Consider the following 25,818-nt stretch of genomic DNA (forward strand, 5'->3'; position numbering starts at 1 on the left):
TTGCAACGATTTGATCAACTCGTCCATCGGAAAGTATTAGCAACGCTATTGAAGAGCTTTTCATAATGAATTGCCTGCAGTACGGCGTACTAGCGTCGACATCAATCACTACCTCACGCTTACATTTCCATTACACGCTTCGATGCACCCATGCCAGGCTTACGAATCCAAACGTAAATTGCACGCGGATGTAATGCACGTACAAATTAATAGAATTCAAACCCCACGTTGTGCCCTTACGCACTCGCGATCCTCGCCCCTTCACCATCAAATCCAGCGAAACGCGTCTTGTCCGTCAAGTACGCGAACTGCGCCAGCAGCACGGTCCACACCAACCCAGGCAACGATCACGCACGACCATTACTCATCGGATCGATCGTCTGCGAAGGGCGGTGGGTGGCGAAAGAGACCGAGCCGAGGGGGCTGAAAGTTGTCAATGAAAAACGTTCGCACGTTCACGGGGTGCACACGGGGCCGGATGAAGGAGGAGTTCTTGAACCGGGACGACGACTTGAACCGGGCCGGACCCGTCGCAGCGCGCGCGATGCATGTGTCGTTGCTTTGGTAGCAGCGCGCAAAACACCACCACCACCGCCACCCGTGGGCGAAGGTGTACCGTGGTGTGAGGCCTTTTTCGCGATTCGTTTCGCGCGCACACACACGGTGGTGGTGTTGGGTACGTGATTTAGGTAGCAGATAAGTTGCGCGTTGATTTCTTTCGATTTTGCTTTCGCGTGCGCTTCTTGCCCGTTTCTTGCCACACAGCGTTTGGAGTTTGGGTGTTAGGGAGTGAGATAAAAAAACGAAACATACAATGGCCAAAGAGGCAAAGGATTCAACGCGAATCGAACAAAGCGTACTGCTGTGACGTTGCGTCAAAAAAACGCGTTGCTGGAACTCAGATTCGTGACTGAATTTCGGCATGTTGGACTTTCGACAGTTGCTCTCCAGAATCTCCACAAAACAATCGCTGTTGTTGGCGAACCGCTTCGTACGTTCGATTCGATCCCCGTTCGGTTTGAGCCATTGCCATGTCTCACGGTGAACACGGGGCAGGGAGGTGGTACGCAGGCCGAGCATTACGTAATCGATGTAATGACATAAAAATTCATGAAGTCAAGAAGTTACCCCGGTCGACAAACCGGTGATCTTGAGGGAACGCCGCGCCAGTCAGCGGCAAGGTAAGCGAGAGCCAGCAGCAGCAGCAGCAGCAGCAGCAGCAGGAACGGAAAGGGTTGCCGACAAACTGGTTACCTAAGGAGAGACCCTCCAGTTTTATAGACCTCCGCATGTTCGCTGTCTCGCTTTGCTGTCGATAGCTCGTTTTTTTGTTTTTTTGCTGCGCGCGACTTGCAATCGAATCGATTCCGCACCGGTTTGGCAATGGTCCGACGGGAGCGTGTGTGCGCCGCACGGTGGCCAATTGTGGTGCCTGTGCAGTGTGTACACTCTCTTCAGTCGGGCAGTACTCTTCTCGGGCTGGAGCTGGAGCGCGTCGCGGGTTGCCCAAATTCAAACACACACGCATACACTGCCGTTGCCCCCCACGAAGCGTTGGCATAGAAACACGGTACGCAAGAGGAGACCTACGCCGTGATGGATACAGCGACAGCTGTTTAGGCTGAAGACCCAAGTTTCGAGTGAAAGGAAGTGTCCCGGGCGCGCGCGCGCTCGCGATGTGTGTGCTGTTTTTTTTCGGTGAAGATCGTGCCGTTCGATTCGACATGCTGTTGAAGGCTGCAGATATGCATTGAGCGAGGGTTTCAGCTAAATACGCGGGTTTGCGTTTTACGCGAAGTTAGCAAGATAGTGGAGCCTGACCACCAGCCGCGGGTCACGGAAAGTTCCGCCGGTGCAAGGATCCTATTAAAAAACGGCAGCATATGACCATGAAAGGATCGCGTACGTGAGATAGCTTTGAAGTTCGCCACGCAAGGAAGCGTTTAAAACGGCTCCAGAATGGCTTGGTTAACGGTAGACGGTAGACGTGTACTGTCGGCGAAGGTCGCGGCGCGTCGAGACTTTGGACGGTCGTTGTACTTGAGTGATGCTCTGGACAGTTCTAGACAGTGTTTTCCGGCTAGAGTATTTATAGTTGAATTTTGCGTACAGCCGTTACGGACTTTATCGCACACGTGGATTTAACCTACTTTGCGTAAAGCGGCTTCCGATAATCGTCCGCTTCTGCGAGAGCACTCGCCGTTCCAGAAATCCTTCAAACTTTCCGCCTCCGTATACCGCGTACTTCGCTTTACAAAGCATGAATGAAATCGTGACCGGCAACTGCTCGCGGTAACCGAAATCCTATCCTCAACCCGCCTCGGGCATCGGGCCATGATAAGCGCATTAAAGGGTAGCACCCGCGGCAGAGATCAAAACCAAACGGCGGCACGGCGACCGCGTGGTCTCCGAACACATCAAACAATCTCCACCGGCGGGCCGAACGGAGCACGGGTTGCACGGTGAACGGCGATGTCCCCAGTCGCCCAGCAGTGTTCGGCGGCTCGTCGGCTGGTCGGGGCCATGTGATGCTTCGTGCGTTTTCCCCTTGGTTTGCGAACAGGCCGCGGTCCCAGCCGGCTCCGATCCAAACCTGTGAGTGACTGAGTGCTCGAGTGCGGAGGGAAGGCTCTTGTGGAACGCATGTGCAATGAGACTGGTTGGCCGATTCGGCTGAACTTGTTTTGCGCCGTCGGTGTTATCGAATGCTGTGGATAATCTTATCATAATTGATAGCAAGTAACGCACGCAGAGCCGCGGTAAAACATTTTGCTCACACTGCCAAATGGGGGTTTGGGGTGAACATATGGTTCGGTCGGAGCGTTTGAAACCGTTACCCCAATTTTAGGGCGCTCAGGTGGGGGTAATCTGAGAGCTCTCACGCACTCGCTCTCACTCTCTTTTGTGGGGTAAAGGTACACTCACCCTTCTCTTATGAGTTTGAGGAGCATATTTTATGCTTGCAGGGTTGGTAGGTCGGATGCAGGGGTTGTAGGTTTCAGAGTCTGCGAGGCGGTACGAACTACAATGTAATTTCTCTAAGACGTAGTTTCTTGAAGATTAATTGTACATTGAACATTTTGTCGGTTTCGTCATATATCTCTTCATTTTATATCTCTTCAATGCCATTTGGCAGCCAACATTCTCTAAGATGAATTTTTGGGTGACAGTTCACAAAAGAATAGGTCAAAGGATGTCTGGTTTTTCTCGTGGTTTCTTGGATACTTCATAACAACACTTTCATTAGTTATCCTCAATATGAATATCTGTCTATGCTGAATCGGTCCTTTGATGATTCTCCATTAGACATTAGAGAGATTTCACTGTACTGGAATCTTTGAGAAGTAAGGAATTTTTAAGCTGTGAAAAAAGTGAAAAATCCTAGACAAACCAGAGATTCTCATTTTTTTTTGTAATTTTCATTTAAAAAATATTTGTTGGTTTACTTCAAATTTCTCCAAAATCGTCTGTGCATAATTTTTCTTCTTTGTTCTTGAAGATTTAGAGCTACCGACTATGCAGATCCCTTTCAGCGAAGTATCTTACAAAAATAAACCTGAGATATCCAACGAACTTTCTGATTTTAATCCAAAAATTCTGAAGTTTCAATTAGATTTCGGTTTTTTTTTTGTAAAAACGTTGCACCTTGTATGCGTTTCAAGTTTTCGTTGTAATACTCATTGATAAAACTTGATGTTTATCATAAAGCTAAAAATGATTTAAAACACTTCCATTTCTGAGGTTTTGAGAATTGCTTGTTCCTGAAGGTTTTGAAATGCAACTCCTCGGTAGTAAAGTAACTCATATGGCTCAATTCTGAGATCTTCATCAACTAAGGTTTACAAGGATGTGTCACTAAAAAATCACAAAAAAACACAATTCCTCCAGACAAAAGATTGTATCCAGCCGTAAGACTCCATCGCACAATATTAACAGTAGCTTGGAGTTGGTGCAAAATCGCCGACATCAACCCCTGTCTCACGCTCCCTAAAGAACTCACCAGCTCACGCACCCCTTTGGCGGAGTTTTTCTCATCCACTACACTATTACTACCACTTCTACCACTACTACTACTGCTACCACTACTGCCAACCGCGGTCACTCGCAACCACCTGGCGCGCGCGTGGGTCGTCCCCATCGTGTGTACGTACCAGTCACTCAGCAGCGCGTAAACGTTCGGTCTGCTGAAGAGCACACGCCGTGATTGTTGGCCGAGGACCGAAGCTCGCAGCATAGCAGCAGCACGACGCGACCAACGGGGCCAGATCCCGCACGCTGCGAATCGCGCGAGCCGAGTTGCGTTTGATCATTCGACCAGAACGGTGCGCTGCGTATACACCTTTGCGTGAGTGTTTACTGGTGCTGTGTTTGCCCTGCGTTCGCCCAATTCGCGCTGGCTTGTACGCGGGCTAGCCGGGGGGCTACTCGCTTACCATCATCCGGACGAGGACATCACGGTCGTGCCCTCGGCTGGACGCCGTTGCAGTTGCATACGCACCGTGCGTGCAAGTGTCGTGCTCCGGTGTGCGTGTGTGTTTGTGTGTGTGTGTGTGTGTAAGTGTTCGTTGAATGAATTGTTGAAGGAAATTCACGGGGCAAAGGGGCTGTCATCGAAACACTGTGCTCGATCAAATCGCTCCGAACGCTTCCTCTCAGACATCTCGCGCAGACTTTCTGTCGTCGGCTGCTGTCGTCGTCGTCGACGACCGGTCCCGGTTGATCTGCTTTTTCCCCCCCAAAATTCGCGTTCGCCTGCCTGTGGATGTTGCCTCGTGCCGAAGCATGCGAAGCACCGCGGTGCACACTGTCTGTCTGTCAAAGAAATTATAGTGACTTTGGTCCTTATGGACTCTTTCGTCACATGCACTATAATCTTTTCCAAATTGTATATATATATATATATATTTTTCTCTTCCTCTCTGAGGGGGGAGATAAGGGATACACGGATTGGTAGGGATGGGATGGAGAGGTGGGAAGTTACCGCGGTGCACACGGTGCACATGTACAGCTACAACCCCTTCACCGTAAAGGGTGAGCAAGGTTTCTGTTGTTTTTAGTTGTGCGTCGCCGTGGTGGTGGTGTTGCCGTTGTATTATTCGTGCTGTTGCTGTTCTTGTTGTTGGAGTAGCGTTGCCTTTTTCACTCCCTCGTGTAGTTCGTAAGGGTAGGGGGTAGAAGTGTACCAGTGAGTGCGTGAAGCAGACACACACACGAGGCTTGGGTTTCGCCTTTTTCGTCGATCGCAATCGGCAAGAGCTGCGTGGATTCCCTCGATCTCACGACTGTTCACTGTCGTAGCACACACACACACACATGTACATAAACGCACATACTAAAAGGGAGCCAGCGCCGCCTGACGAATGTAACACCCAACGCTTGTAGAGCGACTGTTGTGACCTCCTGACGCACTTTTCGCCCTGCTGCGAGGAATACCACCGTCGTCTGAGGCTGCGAGGCGGAGGTTGGTAGAGACACACAAGTTCACATCGCAGTAGACGTTGGTTGGTGCTCCTGCCCGATCTTGAACGGTTACACAGTGACATTCCAGTGACGTTCCTTTCGAGAAAATCGAGCAAAAGTACTTCCAAAGGTACACACCTGTGCCGTGCCGCTCTAGTGTGTTGAGTGAGCACTACCAAAAAAGGGGGGAGTGAAATATTTAGGTTAATTTTGTGCGACCACTTTCCCAGAAAAGACCGGAAACAAGGCGTGAAGGACGGCCGCCGGCTTGCCAGTTTAGATCATCGCAAGCCGGGGCGCGCGACATTCTGGTGACGCATCGTGGTGGTGACGTCGTGACGCCGGTTTGCCTCACAATTCTCTGCTGTATGTGTCTCTGTGTGTGTTTGTGTCTGTGCTTGTGTGCGGGAAAAATAATGTGTCTCTAGTTGGCAAAAGCCCGCTCGCCCCATGCCAAGTGGAGTGAACTGGAAACGCGCTGGCAAACGAACCGAATGTGGACGGGGGTTTCCCTCGGTTTTCCTTTTCAATCGAGGGGGGTTTTTTGGTGGTGTTTGCTCTGGCTGCTTCCGGGGTGGCATTTTTCGGCAAGCGACCATTCTTTCGGAGGCGACCACAACAATGTAACACCGAATTTGGGGGAGAGTGGAAGAGATTTTGAAGATTTGTTTTCTCTCTCTCTCTCTCTTTGCTCAATGTGTTCTGGAATTCGATCGATCGGCATGTCGGCGGCGTTGAAGGCATTCCCATTGCCCTTAAAATTAATGATCCGGCTAATTTCGGGATTTATATCGCGTGTGCTCATCAGCAGCGGCGTGCTTGATGACGTCTCCCCTGAGCACCAATCATCCCAATCATCCCACCGAGCAGGCCGATAAAACCATAAAATCATTAAATCACACACTGGCTGTGTGCAATAAAATCATAAAAGTGTGATCCACGAACTTCCGATCTTCTGCCGAAACCCTCCCCTAAAAACAGGGAGAAAGGAACAAAAAGAAACAAAATAAAACAAGAAATCAAAACGCTGAAAGATATCTCTTTACTTCTCATTTAAGCTGAAAAAAAGACACTGCCCACCACTAGCCCCAAACGGTGGTTGTGTCGTAAAGTGCAACAAGGTGGAAAAATAGCAAATGGGCACACATAAATAAGCCAGCCAGGGGATGATGCATCGTCTTGTAGTGCGCTTCCCCTTGTAGGCCGACGGACACAAGCCATCAATAATAGCTCTTTTTTAAAAAAATCGCCTTCCACATGCGCGCAACCACGCCGGGGCCCATTTATTACGCGTATTGCGTGAAGCATTGCGCACAAGATAACTAACGCGCATGCAGCCGGGAAACGGTGAGCTGTTCGGTTGCGTGTTGAAGAGTTATGTACGCTAAAAACCCATCCCTCTTTCGAAAACATCGCAAAGAATCGAAAGGTAGCAATAATAATAATAATCTCATCCCCATCTTATCCTTATTCCAGCAGTCGCGCGTGATGCTCGCATAATTACGCATAAATTTATGCACGCCAGTGCTTGCGTGTGTCATTGTTGCTGCTGCTGGTAGTGTGAAAAGTGAACAAGTAGCGAATGACCAGTGACGACCAGTGTGTACCCAGTTTGTGTGTATGTGTGCAAATGCATTCACAGTGTGTTGAGGTGTTGTGTTGTGCTAGCGGCAGCAGTGGCGGTGATTAATTGCACTATCCGCGTGCATTCCCTTTGGCGAAAAAAGGAAACCACAACCGCCACAAGCTCGCAAATTTAGGGCCCACTTCTCCGTAATAGGAAGCAGAAGAAACGTAAGAAAATATTCTCCTCTGTGCTGCGGCTCACATTACCGCAAAGGAAGGAAGCTTGGGCAGAGAAGAGCTAGTGCACGCTAATTGATATGTTTCCGTGCCGCGGTGTGTGGTAGTGCAGTGTGTGTGTGTGTTTGCGTCGTTTCCAGTGCACGACAAGTGACGAGAGAGAGAGATGCAGTCACTGTGCGATATGGTGTTGATAATGGTGAATGTTGAAAGCTCCAATTTGCCACCGGATCGGTGCTGAAGTGTACGGTGGCTTTGCGTGGTGAGCCGTGCGTGGGGATTGGGATTTTTCGGTTTTTTTCCTCTTTAATGAACCAACGACTTCCGGTGGGCAGGGAAGACTTAAGATTGGCGTGTTTTGGTGGAGGACACATGCAAGCGACGACAAACGAGCGAATCAGCGGTGGCCGTGTTTAATTACAAGTGCTGGTGAGTAATATGTTCTATGCATAATTCAAATCCACATTACTTCTTATCGGAGAAGAATTACTATGAATTGATCGTTGTTTTAAAATAGTATCAAAAATAATATAGCAGAAATGCCTAAACAAAGAATTGAATGTATCAAAAGTATACATTTCTTGTCCCAATTACCTTCACGAACCTGACAGCCATTGCAAACATGGCATTGCAAAAACGAATAGCCAAAACCATGATGTGTCGCTTTCAATGATGTCTTGGGCGTTAAAATAAGTCTTAGAAACCAATTTATAAGGCAGACATTCACTGGAAATTGTAGAGAGTCGCTTCCTAGAACAAGATATTCTTCAATATATTTTAATTTGAGGAGGCCCACTCGTTGGTAGATGAGAGCCGTTATGGTTGTTGAACCAAGTGAGAAGAATAATTGAAGGTTATTTCTTAGATCAGATTTGATCTTGGTACCTTTAATTTAATGTAACAAATAGACTGAAACAATGACTTTTTTAATCTATTTTTCATAGTACTCTGTACGAATGACTTCTTCTTGTACTATAATTTCCATATCATTTGCCTTCCTATAATAAATTGTTTAATAATTTTCCAAAAAGATTCGAACAATCTTCAAACAAGCCTCCATTAGTTATGCATTCAAATTTTCTAAATCTTACTGCTTCATAAAAAATGCAACAGTACCTTTTGTCTACTCCTTCTGTTACGACAATAGAGAAAAGCGAGCAACAAAACCGTACAAAAAAACATTTTTTCTTTCAAACTCACTCAAGATGTTTGCCCAAGCTCTCAAGCTCCTTCTCCAAGCACCGGTTCTTTCGATCCGCTTTCGATGGTCACTTCTTGAACTTGCACCTTTTTCCTGTGCCGTTGAGTTTAATGATCATCCTTGCCACGTTCGTGCCTACAATGTTCGCTCCAACCGTTTCGCACCCCGCCCATTTATGAACTTTCCAGCACGCCATTTCGCGTGCTTTCGCACCCAACCGTTTCGGTATGTACTGAAGGTTTTGGAGGTTGTTTTCTTTTTCTTCTCTCTCGTCTAACTCACCTACTTTACCGGTGGAAGTAGTAGAAGTGTCCTTAAAACATCTTCAGGGATTGCCAAGACTTGCAAGTGCGCGTTGGGACCCGTAATGAACACGTCCTTAAGCCCTCCAAACCCTGTGGGGGCTTTCTTTAACACGTACCATTTTTGGGGTTTGTAGTTTTTTTTTCTGCTTCCATCGCCCGGCACGAAGCAGGCAGGCACGATTTGCGGCGCGGGTTATCCCACCCTCAAAATGCTATAATAATCCGGGTTCGGTGTGTGTCTCTCTCCGTTTCTGTCTCTCTTTTCCGCTTGGCACCCACCTTAGCTCCAGGAATGTAATTAAACGGCAATAAGCACAAGCAAGGGAGCAAAGTGGGGTCGTGTGGTTTTTATTGTGGTTGAATTTGTCAGTCCATTCCGGTTTATGATCCGATGTGCGTTTTTTTGTTGAGGAAGGTGATAAATGGAGGTTCCTGTCCGGATGTGCGTTCTCATAATTTGGATCACACAATTTATGGACCACCGTTTTTATAAGTGCTCTAGGTGTGAGAGAGAGAGATCGGGAGTTCCATAATTAGGATCGTAAATGTTTTACTCGGGTTCGGTTTCAATAATCGAATGTTTTTGTCCGTTTTATTGCCCGAATCGCCCGGGGTGTTCGTGCTTAGTTTTATGTCGTAGGGGATGCGGGATCGATGCTCTGACAAAAGGAGGTCATTCGGGCAGTTTTGGACGGTTCATTGATTGATTGTGGTATTGCTAAGAAGGCCTAAATGCATTGATATTAATATTGCTCGGCTGGTTTTACAACAATCCCCGTAAATGCGGGGGATTTATTTTCCATTACCGACAACATTTCTCAACGACACCTCAACTGCTCAGTCTCGTTGCAATAATTGATCCAATTTTGCCCCCTTTTACGTGCGCTCGATACCAAAAGTCCTGAGGAGCAACTTCTCGGAACGGAACAAAATAGCTCGTGTTCGGCAATTGGCAATCGATACAGCATCAGCACGACAAACGGCGTCGGGGGGGCGTGCTTGCCAGACAGGGGACAGGAAGTTTTCCCGTCGTACAAGCCAAATGAACGTGAACGTTTTTGGTTTTCGGGGAACAAGGGGCTGGGAAATGGCACATACATCCTCTCTCTCTCTCTCTCTCTCTCTCTCTCTCTCTCTCTCTCTCTCTGTGCACATACGTCCCAATTTTCCGCACCGAAAATGGGGAGAAAGCGTGGATGTGTGGAAATGGGGTAAAAGTTTCACATGTACTCTCGAGCATCGATATTGGGACATCGTTTACACAGTTTTCCATCCCCACTCTCATGCCCCACACTTTGCCCGCATAGAAAGAGTGTTGTGTTGTTGCTGGCCTGTTTCGTTTGATCGGCACACTTTGAGTGTGTCAACGAGTCGCAGTGCTTGGAAGTGTACGCGAAACCTCAACTTCGTTAGCCCGTCGTCGTCATCATCTATACCCCGTCTTCTGGAACAGCATTCAGGGCCAATCAAACGATTCCTTCACTCGAGATGCGGTTGTGACGGCACGATTCACCGTTGAGAGATAAATTCTATTTTCCATCCACTTGGACAGGCACACGCGCTGTGTCTTGAGGTTTCCTCGCAATAACAGAGAGAGAGAGAAAGGAAAAAACACTTTCTAAATTACCTCCCAAACATCAGCGAGCCGCAGTACAAGGACACGCACACCAAGAAGGCTCTTAGGAAGCGTGCTGTGGACAAGCAATGAGTAAAGTTACAAACAAATCGCATTTTCGGCTGGCGGAAAAAAAAGGAAAATAAAAACAAATAACACAGAGCATGAGGGGTGACAAAAAATAGCCCTGTGGGGTACTTTCTTTTTTCCCCGGAAATAGCACCATGAACGGAAACTTAAATATCATCCCAACCAACCATCCTGTGTCCAGTTTACGTCGCGACGATCTGCGATTTTCCCTGCATCGCCCTTTGTTCGCGACGCTTTCCAGTGCTGTGATAGTTATTGGTTTGTTTACTTTCCATTTAGCCACCCCAAAATGAGGGGTTGAAGGTACTTTTCCCCACACCCTCTTTCGCTCTGTTGTTGTGGTGAGTGGAAAAAATCAGAACGGGAAATGTTGCGGGAAAGTTTCAAGGGAAGCACAAAACGAAGTAGTTCCTGTTTTACTTTCGGTTTTACTGGCCCATTAGAATCGGTTTGCTGCTTTAACCTTTTTTAAATGAACCATAAAGCGAAACTTTCAATTCCAGCAAACTCGAGCTTCCCCGGCGTGAGTGAGGAAGTGGACAATTGATAATTTTATCCACCATTTTAGGGGAGGGGAGGAGGGAAGAATGCACGCGCCCACTCTTACTTCAGCAAAATGAACTTACAGGAACTATTTGGTTCGAGGGGAAAGTTGGACAAAAATTGCAATCGGCAAGGCATGCCCTGTTTTTCCATTGTTATCATTCTGTTTACACACACACACACACACACACACAGACACGGGGAACCACCCGGAAGTGGATTTTCGGATTTCGATTTCGGTTTGTATCGGGGGGGAGTTGTGTAGTAGTAGTAGTTGGAAGCTTTTGCCAACCCTGCTTCTCACCATCCCTTATTGCAGTATGATTAATGGCATTTTAATGATCTCAAGCCCCCTGCCATCCTACCGAAAATAGGGGCTGGAGTTCGATGAAAGCATTTTTGCCATGTGCCCTTTCTTTTCCAACCTTTCCCAAAATAAAGCTTTCTGTGTTACAATACAGCGTGGCTGAATTGATTTATTGTTTCATTCCCGTATTTGCATGCAGACCACAAATGCTGGCTGACGACCACCACCAACAGCACCAGTCGATGTATGGGAAAATGGGGAGCTGGTCATTGATTTATATAACTATGCCGAAATGCACACAACACGCGGGCTGTTTGTAGATTAAGAGAATCAATTTTAAACCACGTATCCCAGGCACAGTACAACTGTGGCCAACATGGAACATGCATGATGGTGCCCGGTGGTCGGTTTTGCTTTGTTGATCACAGAATCATTCGGTTTATTTGTGCATTTATCAAACGCGCTTCCAACTTGCAACCTGCTGCTGCCACCGGGGGGAGGGGGTGAAAAAAAGAACATCTACACCGCACATATACGTACAAACAGTTTTACGATCGGGTCCGCGGTGTGGGCTCGAAACAAATGCGCTCGAATCGATTTGATGTGCCATAAATTGATCCGGGGCGACGAACGGCAATCCGAATGTGTGACAAGCGGGCCCGTGATGAAAAGCGCGTTTGACATTTGCTTTTTATTTGTGCCGCCACACTCGGCCCTTTCCCTTATTTTTTCTTGTCGCCACAGATTTGTTCTCCGGATATGTCACGCAAAAGTTGTGCTGACAGTTTTTCCATAACGACACTGCACGGGGAAAGGAAAACAGTGGCAAGATAGCAACGGCAAGTTTTCTTCGGGCGGCTTGTCGGGAGCGAAAACTAGACGAAGAGAAATAGCCACTCGAGGAACCTTTGGGAGTAGGAGGGAACGAGGTCAGTGGAGTGAAGTTTTCCCGTCACTTTCTTATGTCAATTGTTTTTATTTCTTTTGCTTCTCTTTCCTTCGCCACCTTCTTCCCCATTCACTTGCTCAAAGACACTCCGGCAAGACCGCGACCATCAGCCACTCCACCCCGCCCGCCGAGTACCCGGAAGCGGGCCATTAGCTTATAAAACGTGTTTTATTTGTAAACACGACTGTTTCCGCTCGACTAAACAAATTCTCACGCATAGAAGTAGCTGCTTCGACGCTCGCAGGGCCAGAGGGTACGAGTAGAAGGTAAGGTGCGCTTTTGTGACGCGAACGAGCGATACAAAAAAGGCATAGAGAATGGTGCGTTTTTAGCGTGCGTATTTATAAATATTTCGCCAAGTCGCCAAATGATAGTCGGGAATGGATGGGGCAACAATATCGAAAAATCAAAAATACACACACGCATCGCCCGTTGTTTGTTACAAAGAAACACTCCGCGGGGGGGTTGAGTAAACAAATAAACCGACCGACCGACCGGGCGAGGATAAGACTTCAAACACACACGCACCAAGCCAGAGAGCAGAGTGTGTAGGGAAAAATTGGAAAATTGATCAGAGTTGCGAATAGAGAAAACACTGCCGAACGCGTGTGGAGTGAGTGGCAAAAAGAATAACATATCAAGATGCTTCGCCAGTTCCCTACCGTCCTCCGTATCCGTTCTGTGTCACTTTCATCTTGAGAGTTTTCCTCTGTGTGTGTCTCTTGAAAAGAAAGGGGGAAAGCTGGGAGTAAAAAACCTTCTTGGTAATGTTTGGTGTTTTTTGGTCCTCTCCACATAAGACAACATTGTCTACGGAGGGAGATTGCCTTGAGGATGAGAAATACTTAAATCAAACACTCAAAAAAAAGGCAGTTTTCCCCCTTTTCCCCATGGCTAACGCCACTTCACTGGGAACGGGAAAATTCAAAAGTAGAACGGCAGTTAAACTGCCACGCCAACCAAAACCAAGACAGGGAGAGGGAAAGTTAAGAAGTTTTCCATTTACGGCTTACTAACAAACGCTGGGCCGGGCTAGTAAGAAGATGTTGAAAGTTTAAAGTGCTACAGCGCTCGTGTGATACTACAATTTGGTAATGTGCTGGACGCAAGGGAAAATGGAGGCAGAATTTGAGATGATTTTTTTGCCTTTCTTTTCCAATCATATTTTCCCGGTTGGTTGGTTCGTTTCAAGCATAATTTCTTCACTTTCAAGGATAATACAGCGCAATACATTTTCCACTTGTTTCGTTGAACTAATTAACCTCCTGGCTTAACCTTGTGCCTCGGAGCGGATCTTTACAGCGAACGAACGGTTCTCGTTCAAGCATCTTAATTTTCTTCATTTCCCTCTCACCAACCAGTCAGACTTTTAATTATTCACCCCCCCCCCCCCCACCCTCACTTCATTATGCAACTTCATCAAGCTGGTCAAACGAATATTTTCATTCACAACAACTTTATTTTCCACGCGGCTGCAGCTCCTTCAACGCATTTGCATGGGCGCTGTGTGAAGCATTTTCACAACTTTCCCTCACCACAAGCCACGCCGTGTTGCAACGCTTGTGACGTTTACTTTGTTCAACGCTTCTCTGGATGCAATTTTCACTCCCCCCCGCTTGGTGGCTGCTGTTTATTCGGGCGAGTGCGTTGAAAAACTTGAAGTATAAATAAATGAAATTTCCTGCGCCTTGCTATTGCTCCACAACTACTACTACTTCTACTACTATCGCTACGGGCCTGCGCTACGGAGTTTAATTTTAATTATTTTCCTTTGCTCGGTTTTTCTTAGCGTGCGCCGTGTGCGTACCACGGAACAGGCCGCAGGATGGAATGTTTGACCGATGTTGCAGTTGATCTAACATAGTTTTGAGTGGTTTTTGGTGGTACGCTGGCCAACGTAAACAGAGCGTCGGTTTGATGATGTGTGATTGATGCGATCGTTTGATGGGTTTGTTGTAGTGGTGGTGGTGGGTTTGGAGGATGAAATTCCTTTCCTACTCTGAGCGCTGGACGAGGTGGCATATGGAAAAGAGGTTTACAACTTCGAATTACGCTTGTTTTAAGCCCGGGGTGAAAGCGAGATGTAGTCTAAGCCTACACTAAACCCTTTTAATGCGTTCCATCACTTCCGTGTCCGCCGGTGTGAACCTTGGGACGCCTCTCAGGGGTCGATCAACTGAAAAACGGGGCGATGCCACCCAGCACACTAAATGCAAGTGGTCCCATTAATCATACGCACCCGTAATTCTTCGCACAAGGCACAACATCATCCAGCAACCGATGCCGGCAAGCGATCGTTTCCCTCTCCCTTGGGCCGGTTGTCGTTACGGCTGACAGTGTGGAAATTTATCGCATGTGAAAAGTCGTTACACCCATTCGATTTAGCCCCGTGTACACGGGGTAGTTGGCACAATTTGATGAAAGAAACTGCAAACTCACCCAAACTTTGTCTTTCATCGCTGGCGCGAAAGAACGGGCGCGGTCATCGCATCGGTCACGAAGAGCAATTCGCACTTTCGGCCTTTCCCGGGTGTTAATTAATCATTGTTTAGTTTTGCCAATCTCGAACGCGAAACCTAATGGCTGACGGAGGTTAAAGTTTTTTTTGCGTGTGCGTGTGGTTTTTGAAGCACATCGCTCCTTTCTAATGACGGGGGTGCGGAAAGACCTGGCTGGCCCGGTACTTAAGTGCTTGGCGATACTTGACGGCGAAAGCAAGGACATCACATTACACCGCGGAGACAACCTTTACGTTCGGTGATCGAAATTGGTTTGGTGTTAGGAATTGCAGTGGTGGTGTTGATGGGATGTACTTGAAGGGTCCTCATCATCGTAGTACGACACTTCAGCTAAGACGAGCCTCAGACGAGCGCTCTCCGTCTAGTGGCGTGCGAGAAGATGACATTCATTAATCACATCTCACTATTGTTCATCAGTTTCTAGCGCTGTTTGAGTAGTTGGAGGGGCTAGGTTTCAGTTTCTAAGGCGTTATTAGCATCCGATCCGGGTGCCGGGTGCTGACTTCATCGATGGCACCGAGTGGGTGAATGCAACGAGCACAGAAGGTGAAGGTGGCTTCTCCGCCGACACCGTCACACGTTCCTTTCGCCCGGCACGCCAAAGTTCCGAAAAAGGCCACAAACATTTATCACTGATGAAGCCTCCTTGGCGTGGCGATGAAGGAGTGGTTCGAGAGCTATACATTTTCGATCGTTTGCTAGCTGGAACCTACTGTCTGGCAGCAAATCCCTTCGTGAGGATTTTCTGTGTGTGTGTGTGTGTGCCCAGTAGTGGTGTCGGTGCCGCGGTGGGATGGGTGGGCAAGACTTTTGAGGTCAGCGAATAAGATATGCATTATGGTCAACCCGTTGGCCGCGATTGTGGGTCAGGGCTCGTAAAAGGGCCTGCCAAAGCAGGTGTCACGAAACGTTTTGCCGGTGGAACCCTTTCGCGGAGGGGTTTTGTTGGGGTGTTTTGTTTGTTTTGCTGAATAATTCTTGAAGATGATTTATACGAGACCTGGGTTTGTGTGTGGGGGAGCTTGCGTTACTTTGTAGGACTGAAAAATTACCGCAATTATATTCTCGATTTGGTGTTGGCGGACTCTGTATTTCTCTAGCCTTCATACAAAGTACAGCACATTTGGATTGTGTCTCAATATGACCTCAGAGTGAACATTTTTCAAGATCGAAGGACATTGGATGTTCTTTTTGGATATAATTTCCAGATGAAACTAATAAACTTGTAAACAACTGTCTGATGTAGGTTTGTCGTTTTCGTCATTTTTGTTTGACGTTGAGTCTTACAAAATCAAGTCTAAAGAACACTCTGTTGTTAGGCATCTCTATGACAAGTTTCTTATGGATCATTCATACCAGAGTTCAGTATTCAATATGATTTCAGTCTTGAAATATAAGGAAATACTTTCAAGTTATTTGTATAAGTGCAGAATTGTAATATCTATTCATACAGTGATTGATACGAACATCTGACATTGATATCAGGCAAAATCCCAAGATTTCATTCATCCGCTGTAAAGCATTTGCTTAAGTGTAACAGGCTCACGTGAACTCTGGAGATGCCGAATCTCCAAAACCTTATCGCCTCCCGCCGTAAAATAAAACACAAAATACTTTTGTAAGTATTTCACTCACCCTAAACCATCTCTACCGATACACAACCTGTTCCTCGACTGCTTATTTGCTTATTTTCCTACCACGCGCGTGAGTTATGGTGCACTGTGCAACCTTTTTCGCCGAAATGCAAACTTTTCCAACCCCCCGCCCAAAGCCAACCAGATGTTTCGGTTTAAACTGTTGCTGCTGGTGCAACAGTGCATTTACCTCCGCCCTGGACTCTTCGGAGGGCAATTTCATCTCATTGTCGTGCATACGCATACGTGGCTGCACTACCTAACCCTAAATCCCTCACACTAATGCACTCTGCACCCTGTTTCCCAGCGGTGAACACCCACGTTCACTGGGGGCACTTTTTTTGCTCCTTCTCTACTTCGCTCGCTATCCAACCCCAGGCGAAAAGGGTGATCCGGGGCTTTGGTGCGTCTGTTGCTTCTGGCGGATCTGGCGAACCTTGCTGGTTGGCTGCTGCTGCCTGGCTGTATGATGTATTCTGGGAATGATTCAGCGCGCGAACGTCATCACGTTTCATTGTCAAGAGCTTGGGTGCACATTATTGAGAGCAAGTGCGGGGAAAGGCTGGGTCAAGATACGCGGAGGGCAGGATAAATAATGTGTTCATTTGCCTCCCGGTGCGCGTACTAGGAAGCGTTTTGCGGCATGGCGATGAAGAGTATCGGCGATGCAGAAGGTCCTGCTGCGCACTCCGCTCTAGCATAATGGCAAAAAAGGGGGAAATTTACGATTCACTAGCCCTTGGGGAGAAGCGCGGTTGTTTCGGGGCTGACCGGGCCGGGTGCGAACGATGATCTACCGTACTTGCGCGGTCGTTAGCGCGCGGTTGATTGGTGGCACTGTCTGGTGCTATTTAGTGAATTTTCCGCCCCAGGGTCGGTCGATTGGAGATCGATTGTGTTTTTGTTTTAAACCCGCTGACCTTAGGCCGGGTCATCCACTGGAAAGATAGGGGGTTAATTGGATTCGTTTCGGTAATGTAGAATAGCCATGGTGGGAAGGGATGGATTATCCGGAACAATTATGTCGGCGGCATTGCTGCTGTTTAATCGTTTCTCACACCAACTATTTAGGTAGCGCTTTCCTTGCCGGAGTGATTCACCGGGAAATTCCATTCCTGTGCATAGTACTTTGTGCATTCTTGTGCATAGACAGTGCAGTACGTCACATTTCCACTCGTACTCGTAAAATAAAGAAAAAAAGAGGAAAATAAATAAAATCCACCAACACACACTCCTCTTTTCCACAAACTCTCTCGTAAAGAGCAAAACCATTCCAAACTCCGGATCTCGCCGGTTACATGTATAAAAACGGCCACAACTACGCGCCACGGTACTGCAGCTAACATTTTACGAGCATTTTTAGGTCGAGAATAAAACCAAAGCGTGGTTTAGCGATTTAAAGTGTACCAGCCAGTGTGTGAGAGGCGTGATTTGGCGAAGACGGGAAGAAGGTATGGAAATCAAAGCAGCGGGAAAAGAATTTTAATTTTCCCACCATTTTGCACCGAGACAGGAGAGGCAGAGGAAGGAGCTGTCGTGGGTCGTGTGTGGGCAGTGACTAGCAAGTAATGCTAGTAGTACACTTCCCTCGCCGAGGTCCGAATGTGGAGGAAAATTAACATCCGTTGCAGTGGTAGTGCGCCGTCTGCATTATGCATACGCCGGATGGGCGGTGGCGATAGTGTTAGTAGGTGTACTCTCGATGTACTGTAGAGAAACATAATAAAAGTACAGCGTGGTAGTATTATGGCAGATTACATCATTGAGTTATGGTGGAGCATTAAACACGGGAGTCGTTATGCGTGTTGGGGTGCTGCTAATGAAAAGGATGTTTTATTTTTATTGAGTTGAGTTTCTTGACAGCGAGCACATTTAGTTGCTTTCTGGAGTTTTCTTTGACTTACACTCTTCTGAAAAAGAACATATTATATGGAGCGAGAAGAACGAAATGTATACATGTTAAAATTATTTGCTTTCTCTTTGGTGGATTGAGCGAAGTGAACGCAAGAATAATTTATCCCGTAAACCTTTTTACGATATTATTTTCATAACTGACCACTGAAACCTGGTGAGTTGGTGTAAAACAAACCACGCCGCCACGGTGATGAAGTGCTTCCGGCTTTCCCACCAACACGTACCCGTTTGTCTCCCACACACGCGGTGTTGATCTTACCAACTTTAATCCACAATCGAATGTGGCGGCGACGATGAGAACGGGAAAATGGTGATTGAATCATGGAATCTTTTGCTAAATCAACAATATGCAGTGGGAGAGTGTAGGAAAGAATAAAACCAACAAAAAAAAAACCAAAGAATGAAGGAAAAACAACCAATCCTCCCACCAGAGCACAAGAGAAAGGAGAAAATACTGACATAAATCAGAGGATCATTGAGCATGTCTTACCGTCGCCGGTCCTTCCATCCTTACGGGACCGCGCGCCGTTCCACTGTGTGGACAATAATATCATACTTTTGCGCTTTCCCCTCGACCATCGGTGGTCGTTTTGTTTTCACCGTTTTGGATTTATGATTTCTTTTCTTTTTATTTATATTTACCTTCCGCTTCGTGGCCGCCGTTTTCCACAGGTTTACTTCCGTTCCGGTCTTCATGGTGCACGATGGTAGAGAAGAAATAATTTGCCTCCTTTTTCACTTAGTGCTTGTCTACGCGGTTCCCCTTGCACCCTTTTGCAAATCTCAGTTCTCGAGAATGATTGCGGCAACTAGGCAGCCGCGAACTGGGGGTCTGTTTTTGCGGATTTTACTATTTACGAGCTGGCGGTCGTATTTATAGACCCAAAGCAAAACTATAAATTAGAAGGCGTTGCCGAGATTCAAATTTAATTACCTCAGGCTCCGGCTTGAGAGTGATGAACCACCGACCGCGTTTGTTTGGGCATGTGTATGTGTTTTTATATGTGTGTGTGTATTCAAGAAAGTGGCTGATGATTGAAATGTGGTTTCAAACGTGTTTAGACAAAGTAGAGCACAGAGAGTAGGGTGGAGTTAGTTCCATGTTTGGGTGAAGTGTAAAGGAAATTGGAGTACAGGAAAGGTTTTTATTGGATGTGCGGAAACTTCAAGGAAACTTCACTGCTATACATATTTGATCACTTTATTGTACGTTGGAATAAGACAGAAACGCTTATTAACGCCATTTTTAACGCAAGCAAATTGGTGAACCTGTCTGTAACACCTCTGCGAAAAGAATTGGGGTAAATTTATTCGCAAACTTTCCCCAAAATGGCTTTCCACTATCGATGGCAAGCTGTGCCTTGCAGCGTGTCTACCGTCTGGAGCCACGACCTCCAAGAAAAACTTCCTAACAAGGAAGCCGTTGTTTCGATGGAGCAATTTTTACTTATCCCTCGGCACCGTATGCAACGCAAATGAGACGGAATAAGCGGAGAATTTCTTCAGTCGGAAGTTTTGTTCCGTTCCAGAAGAAAAAAGAAGCAATCTGCTCCAGGATTGGGTCTCTTTTTGTATGCTGGAGCGAATTATTCGAATAATGGCGTAATTGATGGTGACATTTTCAATGTGCTGCCGCACACACCCGTTTTGGGCGGTTTTGGGCGGTACGCTAATAATGCACCATTTAGCGTGTGCAACAAGAATAAGTGGATGTGCAAGAATCCGCAAGCGGTTGGGAATAATTTCTCATTTTTTGCAATGAATTCAAACTCGTAGCTCATAAATAGTCTGCTTTTGAGCTAAAGAAAGAAGAAAAACGGAAATTAATGGATTTTTGCTTATGCATCCCAGAGCCATTGGGAACGAGTTTCAGCGCAGAATAAAAATTAATTAGCTAGTCTTGTTGCGAAATCCTGCTCGCTTGGCCATAAAAGAGAGCTTTCAGTGCTCATCGCCTTAGATAAACATCTGTTTTATTGCGCTGCAAATGCAATCAATGGAGCTCACTGCGCGCTCTGTGTCAATCTGGTTCTGCCTACACGTTCTGCCGATAAGCCCTCGTTGCCTGCAGCAATAATTTATAGCATCAATAATATTTCGCATTATCATCCGGTGGGATTGAGCCTCGATGCAGTGCCTAATGGACACGTCGTTCAAAAGCTTGCGCCATGAGGGGCCTTAATTGTTGGCAACCCGCGGGCGTGTTGACACGAGGAAAATGCACCCGGGTTTAAGTGCATTCTTCTTGTATTGCATCCTTCATTCGCACTAGTTGCACTTCTCTCTAGTTTCAACTGTGTTGCACTTATAGTTATATCAGATAAACAGAACCAAACACACCCGACACGGTGGCCAGCTAAACTGGTCGGTGGGTTGTGTATTAAAAGCTCGTAAAATGGCTCCCCTGTATACGAGGTCGGGGTTCCATTTACCTCAATTACGGTCATTTACCAGTCCTCATGCAGGTATTTATCTAATGATTTCCACTTTTCGCTTCTTCTGGGGAGAGTGTTGCCACAAGCATTGGAGGAACTCCCTGGAGGATTTGGAAACAAGCCGGATCGTCGGCCGAGTTCCACTGGTTCGATCATCGTTTGCCATTTATTGAGCGACTAGTAGATCGACTTTTCGACCGAATGACACGATCCACTTTGCCTGCTTTCTGGAGTTTTTTTTTCTTGCGCCCCCACATACCTACCCGAAGTGTCCGAATGTGTCAATAATCATTTCAACGAGGTTTATTATTTAATGCACTCTGCTCATTAGGCCAAGCACACGACGGCACGACGGAGTGAAGTTGTCGCAATAGCCGGTATCGGTATCAGGACGACCACCACGACCCGTCGAGATTCATCGCCATCATTATGGTGATGGCGACGATGATGGTGATGTTGAGATATGATGTGTTTGCTGCAACACAGCATAATCATCGATGGGTCAACACGTCGTCAGGCCAAGCTTGTCTGCCGTAATCTCAAACACACTCGCTCTCGATGCAACTAGCTGCTGTGGGTGAAGTCATCAGGCTGTCGGTGCAGCACGGTCCCTGGACAGGCCGGAAGTGAGCCTTATGTAAATGAACTCATCACACTGCACATTGTAAGGCACTGCCAGTGTCATCCTGTGCTTGCGGTCTCGTAACCGAACCTCTTATAATCATACAGAAGAACGGGCAACGACAACTTCTTGCCCCAAGAATGCTTCCAGCTAATGGGGAGAAGATGATGGGGTAGAGGCTCATAAAACGTCTTTGTGAGGCAAAGCGCCCAAGCAAAATGGGAGTTGAACGTCATACACGCTCATGTAGGTCGATGGGTTCACTTTCTACGGTCACGTTCGGATGGAATGCGTTTCTTGCATTAGCTTCGGAGCTTTTTTTTCCCCATTCGCTGACCCAGAACCGTATCGAGGGGCCAACCGATAAGTGGTGGCTATCGACAGGAAATTACTCTTTCCCATCGACGAGCTTCCAGAATGGGAAGCGAGAGAGAGAGAAAGAGAGAGAGAGAGAGAACCCATTGTTCCAAAAACGGAACCTAAAGGAAGATTTCACCGGGGAAAGTGGAGAGGGAATGGGGACTTGGGACAGCATGATCTCGAGCACGCACACGGAAGAGATGACGGATGAAGCAACAGTAGTCCTTTCGAGTGGATGTGCTTCCGGTCGAATCGAATCGCAAACTCATTTCCCCTTGTTAGTGTATGGTAACGAATAGTGGAGACCAAAGAGAGAAGAGTAAAGAGCGGAAGTTGTTTGATAGAGGGGGGAGAGCAGGAAAAACCACAACCAAGTAGCTTCCGTTTGTTTGACGTTTCATGGTAGAAATTTCTGCTTTTCATCGTCACTGTTGACTGTTGATTTTCCGTTTCGTTTGATTCGGAGTGAATTGTACAATTGAAGTTTGCTTGTGTGCGCGTTGATTGTCTGGAACATGAGACTTGATCTGCAGATTGAAGATGTGAGTTGGACAATGGATGCATTTTTAATAAGCAATTATGCTGAAAAATTCGCTTCAAAACTCAATATAAAACAAAACTGAAAGAAACATTCAAAATATATTATTGAAATCAACATCTTCAAAGCCTTCTGAATGGCCATTGCATGACAGTTGTATGCATCATTCGCAACTGCGATTGCATAATTGAAATGTTTAACGGCTTATCCTTGAAAGATCACCTCCTTAAAGAACTACCCACTTCAAGGGGGCTATATTTAATCGAACACCGCACAATAACTACCCATTCCTTTCCGCACAGCTGATAATCTCGGTGTAAGTAAATCATCAATGCATCTGCATTACATCACCAGCACCATTGTTATGACTGTCTTTAAGGACCCTCTTGTCCCCTTTAAAAAAAACACCTCTTTTCGCTCCTTTGACGGCTGAAAGGCTGAAGGTGAAAATCAAAAGTGAATTACCGCATACAAAAGCGACCATTTTCCTTTGTCTGCCCGTTTTGTAGTGTGCAAAAATAATGTCCCCAACGACAAGGGGTGCGAGATACGCTATAACGCAACTGCAACTCGCAGCATTGGACGGGACGGGTGGAAATGGCTGTCTGTGCGCTGGTGGAGTCAAGTCCCACGGGATAAGCAAGCGTGTGAGCGGGAGCGAGTTGTGACGGATAAAATGCATAAAAGATGCGACATCCGTTAAAAGCTGTCGATGTTGATGGGTGATGTGGGGTGGTGACGCATAAACCAAAAAAAGAAAGAAGCACATGGACACCCTCCGAAAGCATTGTTGCATTTGTTTCTCTCACCATCGCGTTGGTTCGCGCGGGGTTGCATCATTCTTTTTTTTTCTGTGTGTATGTTTCGTACAGTGTGGTAGCAAAGGGAGCACAATGATAAATCATACGAAATGAGATGAGAAAGCAAATGTGCAAAAAAGACACACTCAGATAGGGCTGCGATGGGTAACACCATCCATAAGTAGTAAAAATCAGAGAGCTTTACAATCCGCCTCTGTCGCCGGTGCTTTTGTGTAATGTATCGCTGGATAAAGTACCCCCGGAGCGATCGATTCTCGAGGTCAGTATTGCGCTTCACGCCAGTCAACCAGTCCACCCAACACGGCTCGGCATTATTATGAATCCACTACACGACGATCGCTGAGCTCTGCTCCGTTGTCCACCGTTGTCACACCACGCGGATCCACCACGAACCACTTTGCAAATCCCATAAAAGGCCTAGATTGGGTTTCCTGGGGCACGGTTTGGTTTGCTGCCGAACCCGGTGACACGATCGCCTGGTGCAACCCAGTGCCCGTGGTGTATAAATTTTTACGATATGAGAAACAGATTGGTCGTAAATAAATTCCTAATGCTACGGGGTTCGATCGATTGATCTGGCTGCTGGTTGGCGCAGCGGCTGCCGGATAATTCTCCGACCAAGAGACGTAAGTTGCGCACAGCGGCAAGGCAAATAAGACACGCAAAAGCGAACCATATCTCGTCTAATGTTGTTTTGTGTTGTCGCTTGGCGGGTGGGGAGATTGGGGGCGACACCACATGGGCGAATAAAGAGGACACAGAGCCGAGGGATCGTTAGCGTATGTTTATAGTGACACTAATGCTAAATGATTTCCTTCGATTGTGTGTACTGTGTACGCTGTGGAAGAAATGGAAGTTGTTTGGAGGACCAGACCGGATCGGGGCAGGCAGATATTGGCGTAACGAAGGTCGATGTTGTTGTTGTTGTGTGTTTGGTAGGTCAGTGGAGTAATGTCTGCGTCTCGTTGGGGAACCGTCTCGTGCAGGAAAAGAGGATTTACCAGAAATAAATGTCACCGTAATGGAAGAAAGTACAAGATAGGATAATGTGTAGTTATTGGAAAAGTTTGGTCTTTACGTTGAATGCAAAAGAGAGTTGGAATGTTGCTAGTTGAATGCTTTCGTAGTTAAACATTCGTTACAAGTTATATAGTCATTACAAGATTTTTGCATCCTCTTTTTGCCTTGAGCTCCAATTTTCGTCCAAAAGTAACAAAAACTCCCTCAAATAGGTCAACTAAAACAAATGCAGTTCCATTAAGCCACGAGCAAAACCTCATGGCGAAACCTCACGTACACTAACCTTACTTATCTGCACACTCAATTGATGAGCTTTAATGGTGGCTTTAAATTCTCTGCCCGAACGAAACGGGGAAGCTTTTCCGATATTTTTGTTTCACTATTAATCCCATCCCTAATCGCCATCAATTTAGACTCCCTCCCTTGTACCAATTCTTTCTCTCTGTCCTCTCCATTGTTTTCGTTTCCCATTTTTATGCAGTCGAAAAAGTGCAGTTTCACTAAAGTGCATCAATTCCGCCCGCACACACGATGAAGCTCCAGCTCTAGTGTGTGGAGCATCCTCCACAACAGCAGCGTCACACATGAGCTAGGCTTTATGAAGGCAATTAAACAAGGTCCACCCAGGCTCCCGCCTGCCCGCCGTCGTGGTGAACTTTATTGTTTGTGTTAGCCCACGGTTGCACGGTTGCGTTTTCACCGGGAGTCCGCTCCGTTCCGGCAGCTAGCGGGATTGGTTTTCTGGCCTGCAGGACGTCAGCACGCTGGTGTTGTCCAGCACCGAACGCCCGCACCGACCCAAAAAGCAGAAAAACTGATGTTACCGAGTGCAGTTGTAAAAACTCGTAATCGTTCACGAGACCCTGAGGGAAGGCTGGAGAGGTATAGCAAGGCAAGGACATACACCGGAGAGGTCGTAAAAAGTGTAGACTGAAAATTAGATTTGAACTTAAAGTTCGTCGGTAGCTGTGGTTGGTCTGGAATGTCTGGTGAGGAGGGTGAGAGTCCTCGCGGCGTGAACTCGCCATTTGCCGACTGGTTCACTTTTCACACATACACGCCAGGACAAAGTTGGGCGACTCTCGGAATGCTCGCTTTTCACGCGAATCCACACGGGCCACGGACTGTCGAGCCGTGTGGTGTGGCACTGGGGTTTCCTTCCATTCAGGTGGATTTAGCGTTACGCCAAAGTCGGGCAGATTTTTTGTGTGTTCGGGCTATCATCCTGTACCGGAGCGCACTTCACACTTTCACAGGTGGCCTAGGCATTGTTTGGTAAACTTTGCCACGTTGCCACAAAACCCTGTGTCCTGGGGAAGGTTTTTTTTGTGTGTGGATTGTCGATATGGCAAAAGCAGACTCGCTTTTGAATGATCCGAGTGTGGCAAGTGCTGCGTCATAGGACAATGAACAAAACAACGACCGGCAACGGTGTGCTTGTGCTGGTTGGAATTAAAAATTTAAATTCTACCAGGCGCAAAACTTTCAAGTGCTTAGGTGATTGTTTCGTACATACATTCATGTCCTTCAAAGAGAGGGAGAGAGAAAGAGGTTGATGTAAAAAAGCCTTTTCTCATCACGTACCGTTTGTGTCCTTTTATGTTCTACTCGCCTTGCGCGCTGTCATTGGAGTTCATCATTCGCTTCGCAAACTGCTGATCGGTAACGTTTATTGCAACACC

The 25,818-nt window shown here is 46.9% G+C and overlaps 1 protein-coding gene across 1 annotated transcript in view; it reads left to right on the top strand.

The window, feature by feature from the left end:
* Positions 1-3,944: 3,944 nt before the first annotated feature.
* LOC120957247 (follicle-stimulating hormone receptor) overlaps positions 3,945-25,818 on the top strand; it is a 98,874-nt gene continuing 77,000 nt past the window's right edge. Inside the window, exons 1-2 of the mRNA XM_040379343.2 lie at positions 3,945-4,345; positions 6,937-7,692. The gene's annotated coding sequence lies outside the window, so the exon portion shown is untranslated. The remainder of the gene's footprint in view (positions 4,346-6,936; positions 7,693-25,818) is intronic.

Source organism: Anopheles coluzzii, chromosome 3 (genome assembly GCF_943734685.1).
Source record: "Anopheles coluzzii chromosome 3, AcolN3, whole genome shotgun sequence".
In the NCBI taxonomy this organism is placed as follows: Eukaryota; Metazoa; Arthropoda; class Insecta; order Diptera; family Culicidae; genus Anopheles; species Anopheles coluzzii.